Here is a 10,676-nt window from a genome sequence, read left to right as displayed (position 1 = left end):
CTTGTGATGATGTCACAACATCACGTGACCAAGGTAGCCCACGTAGTAGAAGCAGGCTTCTGACAGACAGACAACCGCTTTTCGACGGAGTGGAAGCGCTAGGGCACTACAATGGCAGAACCAGGAATCATTTACTCCAGACTCGAGGAGTTAGTGATTGCCGTTATTCAGCCCAAATTCTGCATTTTAGCGACCCGTTTGATTTTCAAGTGGCCTGAAGTTTGACTGCATGGGAAAGCCGGCATCGCACTGGGGGAAGACACTAAAGAAATAAACTTCATAGCTGAGTGAGCGGCGCTAAAAATGAGTTCCGCTGACCTCTGCTTCTGACCACTATGTCATCGCCAGTTGTTTTTAAAGCATGGTATTTATTACGCTGAAAATATATTCTGTTCAGATTAACTAAATTATTTACAAAGATTTTAGGAAAGTACACGAAACACATCGCAAAAAATGATCCGATGCTGAGGCAGCGATAAAATATCGTGTCTTGACACACCGAACATAGGTCGCCGGTTCGAATCCCTGCCGACAGTTATACCCTGCCTTAACTGGTAAATTTATGCTGCGCGAAGCGCGACATCGTATGCCACCACCCCAAACATTCTGCGACGAACGGTTGAGCCGCAATGGTCATATGAAGATTCGTAAAGACATGGAATTAGGTGTACCCAGGTCGCCGGTTCGAATCCCTGCCGCTAGCTAAGCTCTAACTTAACTAGTCAGTTTATTTTGTACAAACGCTGAATCGTATGACGCCACCCGGAACATTCTGCGGCAAATGGTTGGCTCGCAAATTTTACACGAATGTCGAGACCAAGTGGCCCGATCTGACGCATAGCATATTCACATTGCTCACAGCGCAACAAAGACGGCACGAAGGACGAAGAAAAAGACGAACGGGGTACATATACCGGATCGACATAGTTAAGTTTTGAGTTGGAGGGGTGTACGAATATTCGGAAATTTCGAATACCGACTCGAATATCCTCGTATTTGATTATTCGAACGAATCAAACAGTGTATGTTCAAAATTATTCGAAACTAACAGAATACGTCCTCAAATTTTCGCATACATTTCAAATAATTGCCGTGAAGTTCGAATAAGGCCAGCTGTATTTTTATTCCATGAGTTTTCCAAAAACAGGGACCATACATGCCGCATTACCATGCTGCCGCGATCTGTATGCTCGGGATGGAGCGTTCAGCTCCACGGTGCGGTGAATTCGCGTGGCGGTGTTCGTAATCCTCATACATGACCTCTGAGATTAGACGACGCAGCAGGGCCCAGGAAGGTTCAGCAAATCCAGCCTTAATGCCTGACCATGGAGGCCATGCCTCATACGTAAGACCTCGCCCATCTCATGCACTACGATGTAGTGCTAGTTTATTATCTTCTGTTATCAAGAGCAAAAGCCACTTTTCCTATGCGCATAACATGTCAGTGACAAAGTTAATACACTTTGTGTTGCGAACCCCCAGATTGAGATCAGTGATGCTTCTTTTAAAAGACAAGCTATAACTGCGAAGGCAGCGCGTCGCCATTCCTCACTATTGCTCATTGAATATTCGCACGAGTAGCGAATATTCGACAAAATATTCGTATTCGATTTGGTTCCCCATTATTCGATTCGTATTCGATTTGGTTTTCAGCCAAACTATGCGTATTAAATTCGGTAGCAACGCTACACTACTCGTATTCTATTCGGTTTGTAAAAATCTTGGTTAATTGGTTTATGGGGGTTCTAAGTCCCAAAGCGACTCAGGCTACGAGAGACGCCGTAGTGAAGGGCTCCGGGAATTTCGACCACCTGGGGTTCTTTAACGTGCACTGACATCGCACATAACACGGGCCTGTAGAATTTCGCCTCCATCGAAACTCGACCGCCGCGGCCGGGATCGAACCCGCGACTTTCGGGCAGTAGCCGAGCGCCATAACCACTCAGCCACCGCGGCGGCGCTTTGGAAAAAGTGCTATTCGCACGCCCCTATTGAGTTGTGGTGATCAGGCATCACGCTGCCGCGTGTTATTATATTATTCTGTTATGTAACCGCCTCGGTTACTATGACAACCACTGGGTTACGGCTTGCGTTATAACGCATAACGCTGAGACGCGAAACGCGAGTAGAGATATACGCTCTAAAAGACAGAACAAGGTATGGCTGCGCACATCAAGAGGGAGTGCCACTCCATTTTGAAGTCGGTCGGTTCATGCACTTCCTTCAGATGAACAATCAGTTGGGAGAAATCTTTACATCCAGCCTGAACGAACTGTCGAGCTCTCGAGCTGTGCTTGTAATGTCGTCGTCGGCATCACGTACCCGCGTTGACGCGTGTTATACCCCTGTCACACGACATTCCTCGAAGGCTTTTCGAGCAAAGGCACTTTTTTCACAAAAGGAGCGAAAGCTTAAATGTGCAGCGAATCTGCTACACGGTGCAGCCCAAAGGTGAAACAGTCGTCGAGGCTTAGCACTCGCTGCTGTGCACTATCCGGCTGAAGTGAGTGTTTCAAAATAAAGTGGGGAATTCTGTTCATTCGTGGAGATCAGACAATTTTTTTCATTCTAATTGCTTGCTTGAAAGGACTGGAACAGCTGCTGTCGTCAGCAGCAGCAGCTTTTGTGTATTGCCTTTGCCACAAGGGCACTCGGTGTTGCTGCAACACTTTACTGCCTTCCCAGCAAACAACGTACGTCCCCAGGTGCGCCCAGAAAGGATGGAATGTCCCAGTCCCAGTAAAACATTTATCGAACATTTCCAGAATGTAGAAGCAGGACACAGAAACACAAGCAAAAGGGAAGTGCGCCCACTAATGTACTATAAACGTTTTTTCGAAGGTGTTAAGCAGACACAAAAACAAATCATAGCATTTTAGTCCCAGAAAGATAACTGGGAGCACGTTTTTGGGACCAATGCTTTTCAACAAAAATTGCAAATTGACTCCTCGCTCCTTTTTCTCTCTCCCTCGCACCAAATGCTATGGGGAGAGAAGGTTTTGCTCTTGCACTCGCCGTTTTAAGAGAACAAGCAGTTTTGTTCGAACAGCTGAAGGAAGCGCATTTCACCCCGCATCTCTTTGGTGGGCCGTCGGCTCCATGCTGCAGGCAGGCAGGCGACGGCGGTCTGCCTTTTTATCGCACCGCCAGGAGCAGCGGTCACCAACGTCCCAGTCCTTCTATAGTGTTTCCAACTTCAACACGGTGCGGCAGTTCCTGCAGGCATCTCCAACTACCTGTAGTCCTCGTTGCGCCGCTGTCGAGCAGAGGCGCAGTAATGGCCCCCCATCGCTCGTCCGGCTTGCTCGCTGCGCTCGCCCGGCTTCCTCGCTGGACGGAAGCTATCTTGCGCACACGTATTCGCGCAGCCCCTAGCCGCTCGCGCGCACGCGCCAGCGCGCGGCAGCTCTTGCTCTCATCACTGGCCTATCGTGAACTTCGTAGCTACGGATTCATGGCAGCTTTCCCGCGCACCTCGGCGTGCCCACATAATTTCTTTTGGAACTGATGCAGCAGCGAGCGGCGCATCGCAAGTCTTTTGCGCAGTTTCACGGCCCTACACCACAATGGCGCTCTTACAGGCGTCGTTCGCGGCAGCGGATTTCAAGGCAATGAGCGACTCCTAGCGCGCACTCTGCATCCCTCAGCGCATTCGACGACTGTGGCGTGTTGTTGGTGGGTGCGTGGCCGTCCACTGCGGTCATTGGCGGGAGAGATCTTCGGAAGCCCTCCAGACTCTTGCTATGAGTGCCCATGGATTAACCTGCTCTACCTACATTGCCGTCCTATCGCAGCGGTATAGTTTGAGTTGTGTTCGCGTCGCTGACTTTCAACCCACCCCCACCGGAATACTTGTGCCTTGATCCCCTTGATCTCGCCTCCCACGCCGTATTGTGCCGCACGCGCGGTCTGCTATACCATGGGTGCGGCGTGCCAGGGCTCCTACCACAAGACGTCCCCCCTTTCAATCCGGCTCCAAGCAGTCTTATCTCCACACTTAGTCACAAGAAAATAAAACGGGCGTGTAACGAGGTTGTAAGGCGTATGTTTGAGCGTTCGCTGTGTCATGAGAAAGCGCAGGAGAGAAGGCTGCGTTGAATTCATGTATATAGTTGCAGCATTTTATTTCGTCCCCGGGTTTCTGTTGGCAACGTCGTCAAGGTATGTTGGTTTATGCTCGTTTTTTATTTTCACCTCGTAGAATTAACTTTTTTACTCTTTTGAGAACACGCTCAAGCTTACTCCGAGGCTCATGCGAGAGGAAAAGCAAGAGGGAGGTTTCACCCTGCATAATATCCGTGACCTGAAACCGCGTATCTATATCGTACGCCCATATCGTCTTTTATTTTGGCACCCAGGTTGTTCTTTACATGCGTTTGCTTTTAGGTGTGCATATATGCTTTTGTACCCTTTAGAATGTTTACTTAAGGTGCATCAACTTTCAGCCTGTATTATGTTTTTATTGCTTTATTTTTCAGATTTCTCAGAGCTAGAGAAAAATTTGGCCATTATTATATGCTGGTGCCGTAGTGTTCCGTACATTGCGTATTAAATGGGTGCATACATATGCGTGTCCTATTTGTATTCAATTAAATGCAAAGGTCACATCTAACAAACTCAAATTACATCTGTATTGCGTTACTATTTCCTGTTATATGGGCGGGATCGGGGCGACTTTTTGAATTCACATTTCCTTTGTGTGTAAAATTTGGCACATTTCATGTTCTTGTGGCGGGAGCAGTGCAGCCCGAAACAAAGAATAGAGAGGCAGGAATCAACGCTGACTAACAACCAGATTTTTGATCCACGTTCGATCGATTATATACATCTTGCTCGTGCAATAAGGAAAGAACAGAAGCATGACAAAAGCATAAGATGTACACGTGGTAAAAGATTAGGACAACGCACGCAGATAATCAATTTCACTGTCACGAAACGCTATCGAAAGTATGCTGACGCATATACGTCGATGTTTTGTCGATTGTTGAAGGCTTCTTCAATCTCACCTGGTCACTTGATCAAAATATGGCGTGATGGCCATTGTGTTGCTAAGATGCAGGTCACATTCACGCTCTCTGCAATGTTTTGCTAATTCACTGCTGTTTAGGGATCTTGTGTGCTCTCGAAGCCGTTCATTCAAACAGTGCTCGCTGTTGACTTTGGCGCTCATGTCTTAACTGGTTGGGTGCGGACCTGAGCACTTTTACACCAGCTCTTGCACCTACCTTTTTGAGACTGAGGGAAATGTCATTAATGTAACGAATGACCGCGTACGGCTTCCTTTCTTCTGATGTGGTTGTGACATATTTTCTGCCTCTAAGTGCTTGCAGAACCCTTCTGCGACACTGGATAGCAGTCTCGTCGGGTAACCTGCTGCTTTCAACCGACTGTTCTGGACGTCAAAACTGCCTTGAACTTCATGATGAGAGGATCTCGTCAATGCGGCTCTCATTGCTACTTTTGCTAAGAACTAGAAGAACTAAGACAAGAAATAACAAGTGAACTCCCAGAAAACAACGATATGCGAATTCTTTGCTTGACGCTAGCCTTTCTAGGCGCTCACATATGCTGGCGGTACGGACCACGAAGCTAGAAGGGACTGCTCCCCTACACACCTGCGCACTCCAAGATCATCAAGCGGGGGTAGAAAAAAGCAGAAGTGAGAGCCGCATTGACGAGATCCTGTCATTATGAAGTTCAAGGCAGTTTTGACACCCAAAACCGTTGGCTTAAAGCAGCAGGTTACCCGACGACACTGCTATCTAGTGTTGCAGAAGGGATTCTGCAAGCACTTGCAGAAAATATGTCACAACCTCATCAGAATAAAGGAAGCCGTACGCGGTCATTCCTTGCATTAATGGCATTTAATACAGGCTCAAAAGGGTAGGAGCAAGAGCTGGTGTAAAAGTGCTTATGTCAGCACCCAACAAGTTTAGAAGCCTGTGCGCCAAAGTCAACAACGAGCAAAGGAAAAAATCAATGCAAGAAAAAACACCGGAAAAAACATGCGAAATGTGTGAAAAGCTGGGTTTATGTAATACCTCTGTGAATTAGCAAATTAGCAGCGAATTAGCAAAACATTGTAGAGAGCATGAATGCGCTCCGCAGCTTATCAACACAATGGTCACCGTCATATTTTGATCAACGAATCAGGAAGATTGAAGAAGCCTTCAACATCCGACTAAGAGCGACGTATGGGTCTGCATACCTTCAATAGCGCTTCGTGACAGAGAAATTGATTATCTGCGTGCGATGTCTTAATATTTCACCACGTGTACATCTTGTGCGTTTTTCATTCTTTTTCTTTTCCTTCTTATACGAGGGAGACGTATATATACGACGAACATGCATTAAAATATGGTTGTTATTCAGCGTCGTGTCCCGCCTCTCTCATTTTTGTTTCGTGCTGCGCTGCCCCAATCACAAGATCGCGCACCAGCCAGCCCAGATTTTCACCTTGTTAAAGCTCATTTCACGTAAACACGTAAGTCTGAATGGCCTAGCCAGCAAGCATTCACGCGAGTGGACTGATGTATTACACCACCTGTAACGTAAGCATGTGCCTGAAATTTGGCACATATGTGCGCTTAGATGCCTGAAGTGTGCATGAAAAAGAAATAATTTTATTGAGCCAGAGCCGAGAAATCTAGAATTAATCTTTTGTGGCCGTCCCTGGGACGCCCAACTTTTTGGACACGGCTACTTGTGGGGACGTTTTTTGGATGCCTTCGGGAAAAATGAGGACCTCCTGGAGACATTCCAAATGTTCTGATGGGATATTTCTGGGAGATTTTGAGGAGGTTTTGTGTTTGTGGGGTAAAATCTGGGCATAAAATATAAACACCGTACAAATAGCAAAGCTAGACCAACCTTTTGTATTTTTAAAAGATGTTTTCAAACATTCTTGGCTTCATCTAATTTTTTTTTTCATTTCTTTTACTTTTTGATGTGGATGGCACTGCCGTCGCAGGTTCTCGAAGGCCGCGCCTTTGGGCTCCAAAGGTCTCGGACGGGAGCCTTCTCCTCCAAGGCCCTTTGCGGCAAAAGGCGCAACATTTGTGCCGTGTAGCTGCAGTCCTTAAGCCTTTGCATATTAGGACCCGATTCTCAAGGGCCTTTGCGGTGCCCCGTGTGACAGGGGTATTAAACTGTGTCAGTCTCTAATGCTGTAGTTTGAAGGCATGGTCTTCGTGGTCTTTCATCTGTGCTCGTGGAAGCGTCATCAAACGAGCATTCAGCAAACCGCGCGGAATGGCGGGAGATTAGAAGCAGTCAAATTCAGAATACCCAGTGCTGTAAAATGTCATCGAGCTGTGGTAATTCAGTGAGCTGTAAAATTTCCTTGTTCTTTGTCTATTTTGTGCTTAGCACTTATTGTATTTGTCGTGTTAAATGATACTGCATTGTTTATAAATCTTCTTGACACACACACACACACACACACACACACACACACACACACACACACACACACACACACACACACACACACACACACACACACACACACACACACACACACACACACACACACACACACACACACACACACACACACACACACACACACACACACACACACACACACGCACGCACACACACACGCGCGCGCGCGCACGCACACACACACACGTACACGCACACGCACACGCACATCCACCTTTAATAATAATAATAATTGGTTTTGGGGAAAGGAAATGGCACGGTATCTATCTCTTATACCATTGGACACCTGAACCGCGCCGTAGGGGAAGGGATAAAAGAGGGAGTGAAAGAAGAAAAAAGAAAGAGTTGCCATAGAGGAGGGCCCCGGATTAATTTCGACCATCTAGGGATCTTTTACGTGCACTGACATCGCATAGCGCACAGCACACGGGCGCCTTAGCGTTTTTCCTCCGTAAAAACGCATCCGCCGCGGTCGGGTTCGGACACAGGAACTCCGGATCGGTAGCCGAGCGCCCCAACCACTGAGCCACCGCGGCGGGGTCATTTGTTTTCCCCCAAAACCAATTATTATTATATTCAGCGCACACCGCGACAAACTTACGCTACTGACGTGCGCACAGGAAAACTAAAAAATACCAAAACAGCTACCCAATGTTGCCCTCCTTCGACTGCGTTTTCGCTACCGTTTCGCTAGACTGTGGATAAAACAGCCAATAACTGGAAAAAATTGTTATTAACATAAAACAAGACTCAGTGTGGTCTCTGCGTGGGTTTTTGCATATTTGCCTATAAAACGCAAAAAAGAAAAAAAGTTTTACTCACTGTTATCATACGGTCCTACCGTCCTACACTGGAGTGTCGGCATGCGGGAAACCACGATAGCTGATCAATTTTCTTTCTTGTTTGCTTTATTTCTTGTTTGGGAGAGACGGGAAAAATGTATTCCTCTCGTAACCTTACCCGATGTGAGCGCCGTGCGACCGTCTCTCCGCTGCGGGCACCGCGTTGTCCGCGGCTTTTCCACAAACTAGAACAGAGTTTGTTCAAAAGCGTTGCGCGCCGGATACTCTGGGATGTGAGGCGGCATTTTTTCTGTTTGCCTCAGCGTACCTTATCCTTAAGGTGGCAAATAATTTACGTTACTGCAATGCTTAATGAGCGCCATGGGATCGGCATGTGTTGATTTTGAGATCAGAGCCTGAGCTGGAGAACGAAGCAATGAAAAACAACTAGAACCACAAACCGACTGGTTTTGTAGGACCCTTGAATGATGCATATCAGTCTGTCAGTCCCATGGACAAATGGGTATTTGTCTATGTGGCAAATATGTATGAGTCGATAAGGTGTACTCGATTCTCTATTGGTCTAGTACTTTTCGTTACAGCCCATCATAGACCGATACAGTCAATACCATATTCTATAAGACATATATGTAACTATCAATAAGGTGTATCGGTTTCTGTATTGGTCTAGTACAAATGCAGACACAATCCACAGAGAAATTATACCACCAATACTAATTTACATACGAGCAATAAATTTCGCTATGGTTTATTTTTTGTTTCTTACGGTCGGCTCGGATGGTCACAGAGAAACGCTGCCAAGAAGCGACACCTCTGCAGAAGAGGGTGGAACGTACAGTTCCGTGCGGAAAACCAGTGTTTCAAGGCAAAGGTAAATCACCTTGAGGAATACTACTCGCAAGTTAAGACAGCGTGACAAGTTCACTAAAGCAGCCAAGGACAAGGCAGTAGTCGTTGAAGAGCGTAAGAGAGGAGAGGGTGGCTTGAAGCAAAAGTGTGTCAGACTTGAAATGCAGCTGAAGGAAAAAGAAGACAAAACTAAGAAAATCAAGGCCGCCCAGAGGCAACCATCAGATATTGCCACATCAGTAAAGCTTCATCTTTCTAAGCCCCGACTGACCAGCAGTCAGCCCAATGGTTCCAGTGCGGAGTTTCCGAAACGTTGTAAGCAGCTCGAACGTCTCGTCCAGGAGAATCGCCGCCTGAGCTTTCAGCTGAAAAAGAAGGACCAAGAGATCCACCGACTCAAGTCTCAGCTGCAGCCGCCGACAGCCAAAGCAGCCGCAAATACAAAGACTCCCGTTAAGACTCCTCGTAGAACACTGCCGCTGCCAAACTGCAATGGTCAGCGACAAGCCGCTTCAAGACAAGCTGTGTTGGCAACCTCGGCTACGGAACAGCAGAAGAGCATTGCCACAGGCAAGCGGTTAATCACTTGCAGCGTCTCGTCAGGCAGTGCACACGGCCCACCTATCTCCAGAACTAGGAAATTGACCTGGGAAAGTGCTGTGTTTGTTCCTTTTTCGCTTTGTTTAGAGTTGTTCATGTCTGTCTTTGTCTTTAATTTATGTAGTGCTTTTGTGAATCTGCCAAGCCTGTTGCTAGTTGCCATTGCCATTTGGCACCTTGCCTATTGCCCATGCCTAGAGTTTCCTTGCCTTTTGCGCTCATCAAAAAGGGCTTTGATCAAAAAAGTGGGGCCGGATGTGCCCAGTTTCATTTCACCAGCCGCACGACAGATGGCGACACCTTTCCAGCATCGCCTCCCTCATGGTTCCCTCCGTTCCCGCTTTTAGCCAGTGGTTCGACGGAGCAGCTGTCAGCCTGTCCGACATGCCGTGAACTTGTGGAAACTTTTTCGAGCCGTGCTGTCGCGCTGTAGTCAAGTGGTTTCATGGGTCGACAGCAATAAAAGCTGTCAGTAAACTCCTCAAGCCTTCACTTCAGTCATCTCGCCCCAGCAACGCTCTCACAACATAGCTCTCGCTACGCATATCCTGGCCTAGCTGAACAACGCAGTGCCATTTTTTTCTCTCTCGCTATCATCATCATTACTTTCATCATCATCATTACATAACCCTATAATCATCATCGTAGCGCAGCGGTGGCCAAATGGTAAAACAACCGCCTCGCATGCGGGAGGTGCGGGGTTCGATCCCAGTGCCGCCGGGTACCCACCGGTGACGCAATGGGTACAAGCTTTCGCCTGGTCTGGTGCTCGGCTTATTAAAGGTGAAATGAGGTGAAAAAGGTGGTTGCAGTTGTCGGCAGATAAACATAATGTGGCCCGAGAGCCACATTCGACCACCCGTGGGCGAAGCGCGGCCCTCAAATGACGAGGGTCATTTGAGGGCATCATGAAGCTATATCCGCCAGCGTCCCCTAAGCCAAGTAATTGGTTGGTTTTTTGGGGAAAGGAATAACGCA

At 47.4% G+C, this 10,676-nt stretch overlaps 1 pseudogene; it reads left to right on the top strand.

Moving 5' to 3' along the window:
• Positions 1–9,020: 9,020 nt before the first annotated feature.
• On the top strand, positions 9,021–10,091 carry LOC144126045 (uncharacterized; annotated as a pseudogene).
• Positions 10,092–10,676: the final 585 nt, after the last annotated feature.

The sequence above is a fragment of the Amblyomma americanum genome, chromosome 1, assembly GCF_052857255.1.
Source record: "Amblyomma americanum isolate KBUSLIRL-KWMA chromosome 1, ASM5285725v1, whole genome shotgun sequence".
Taxonomy (NCBI): domain Eukaryota; kingdom Metazoa; phylum Arthropoda; class Arachnida; order Ixodida; family Ixodidae; genus Amblyomma; species Amblyomma americanum.
Note: the sequence above shows the minus strand (reverse complement) of the source record. Positions and strands in the feature narration are given on the sequence as shown.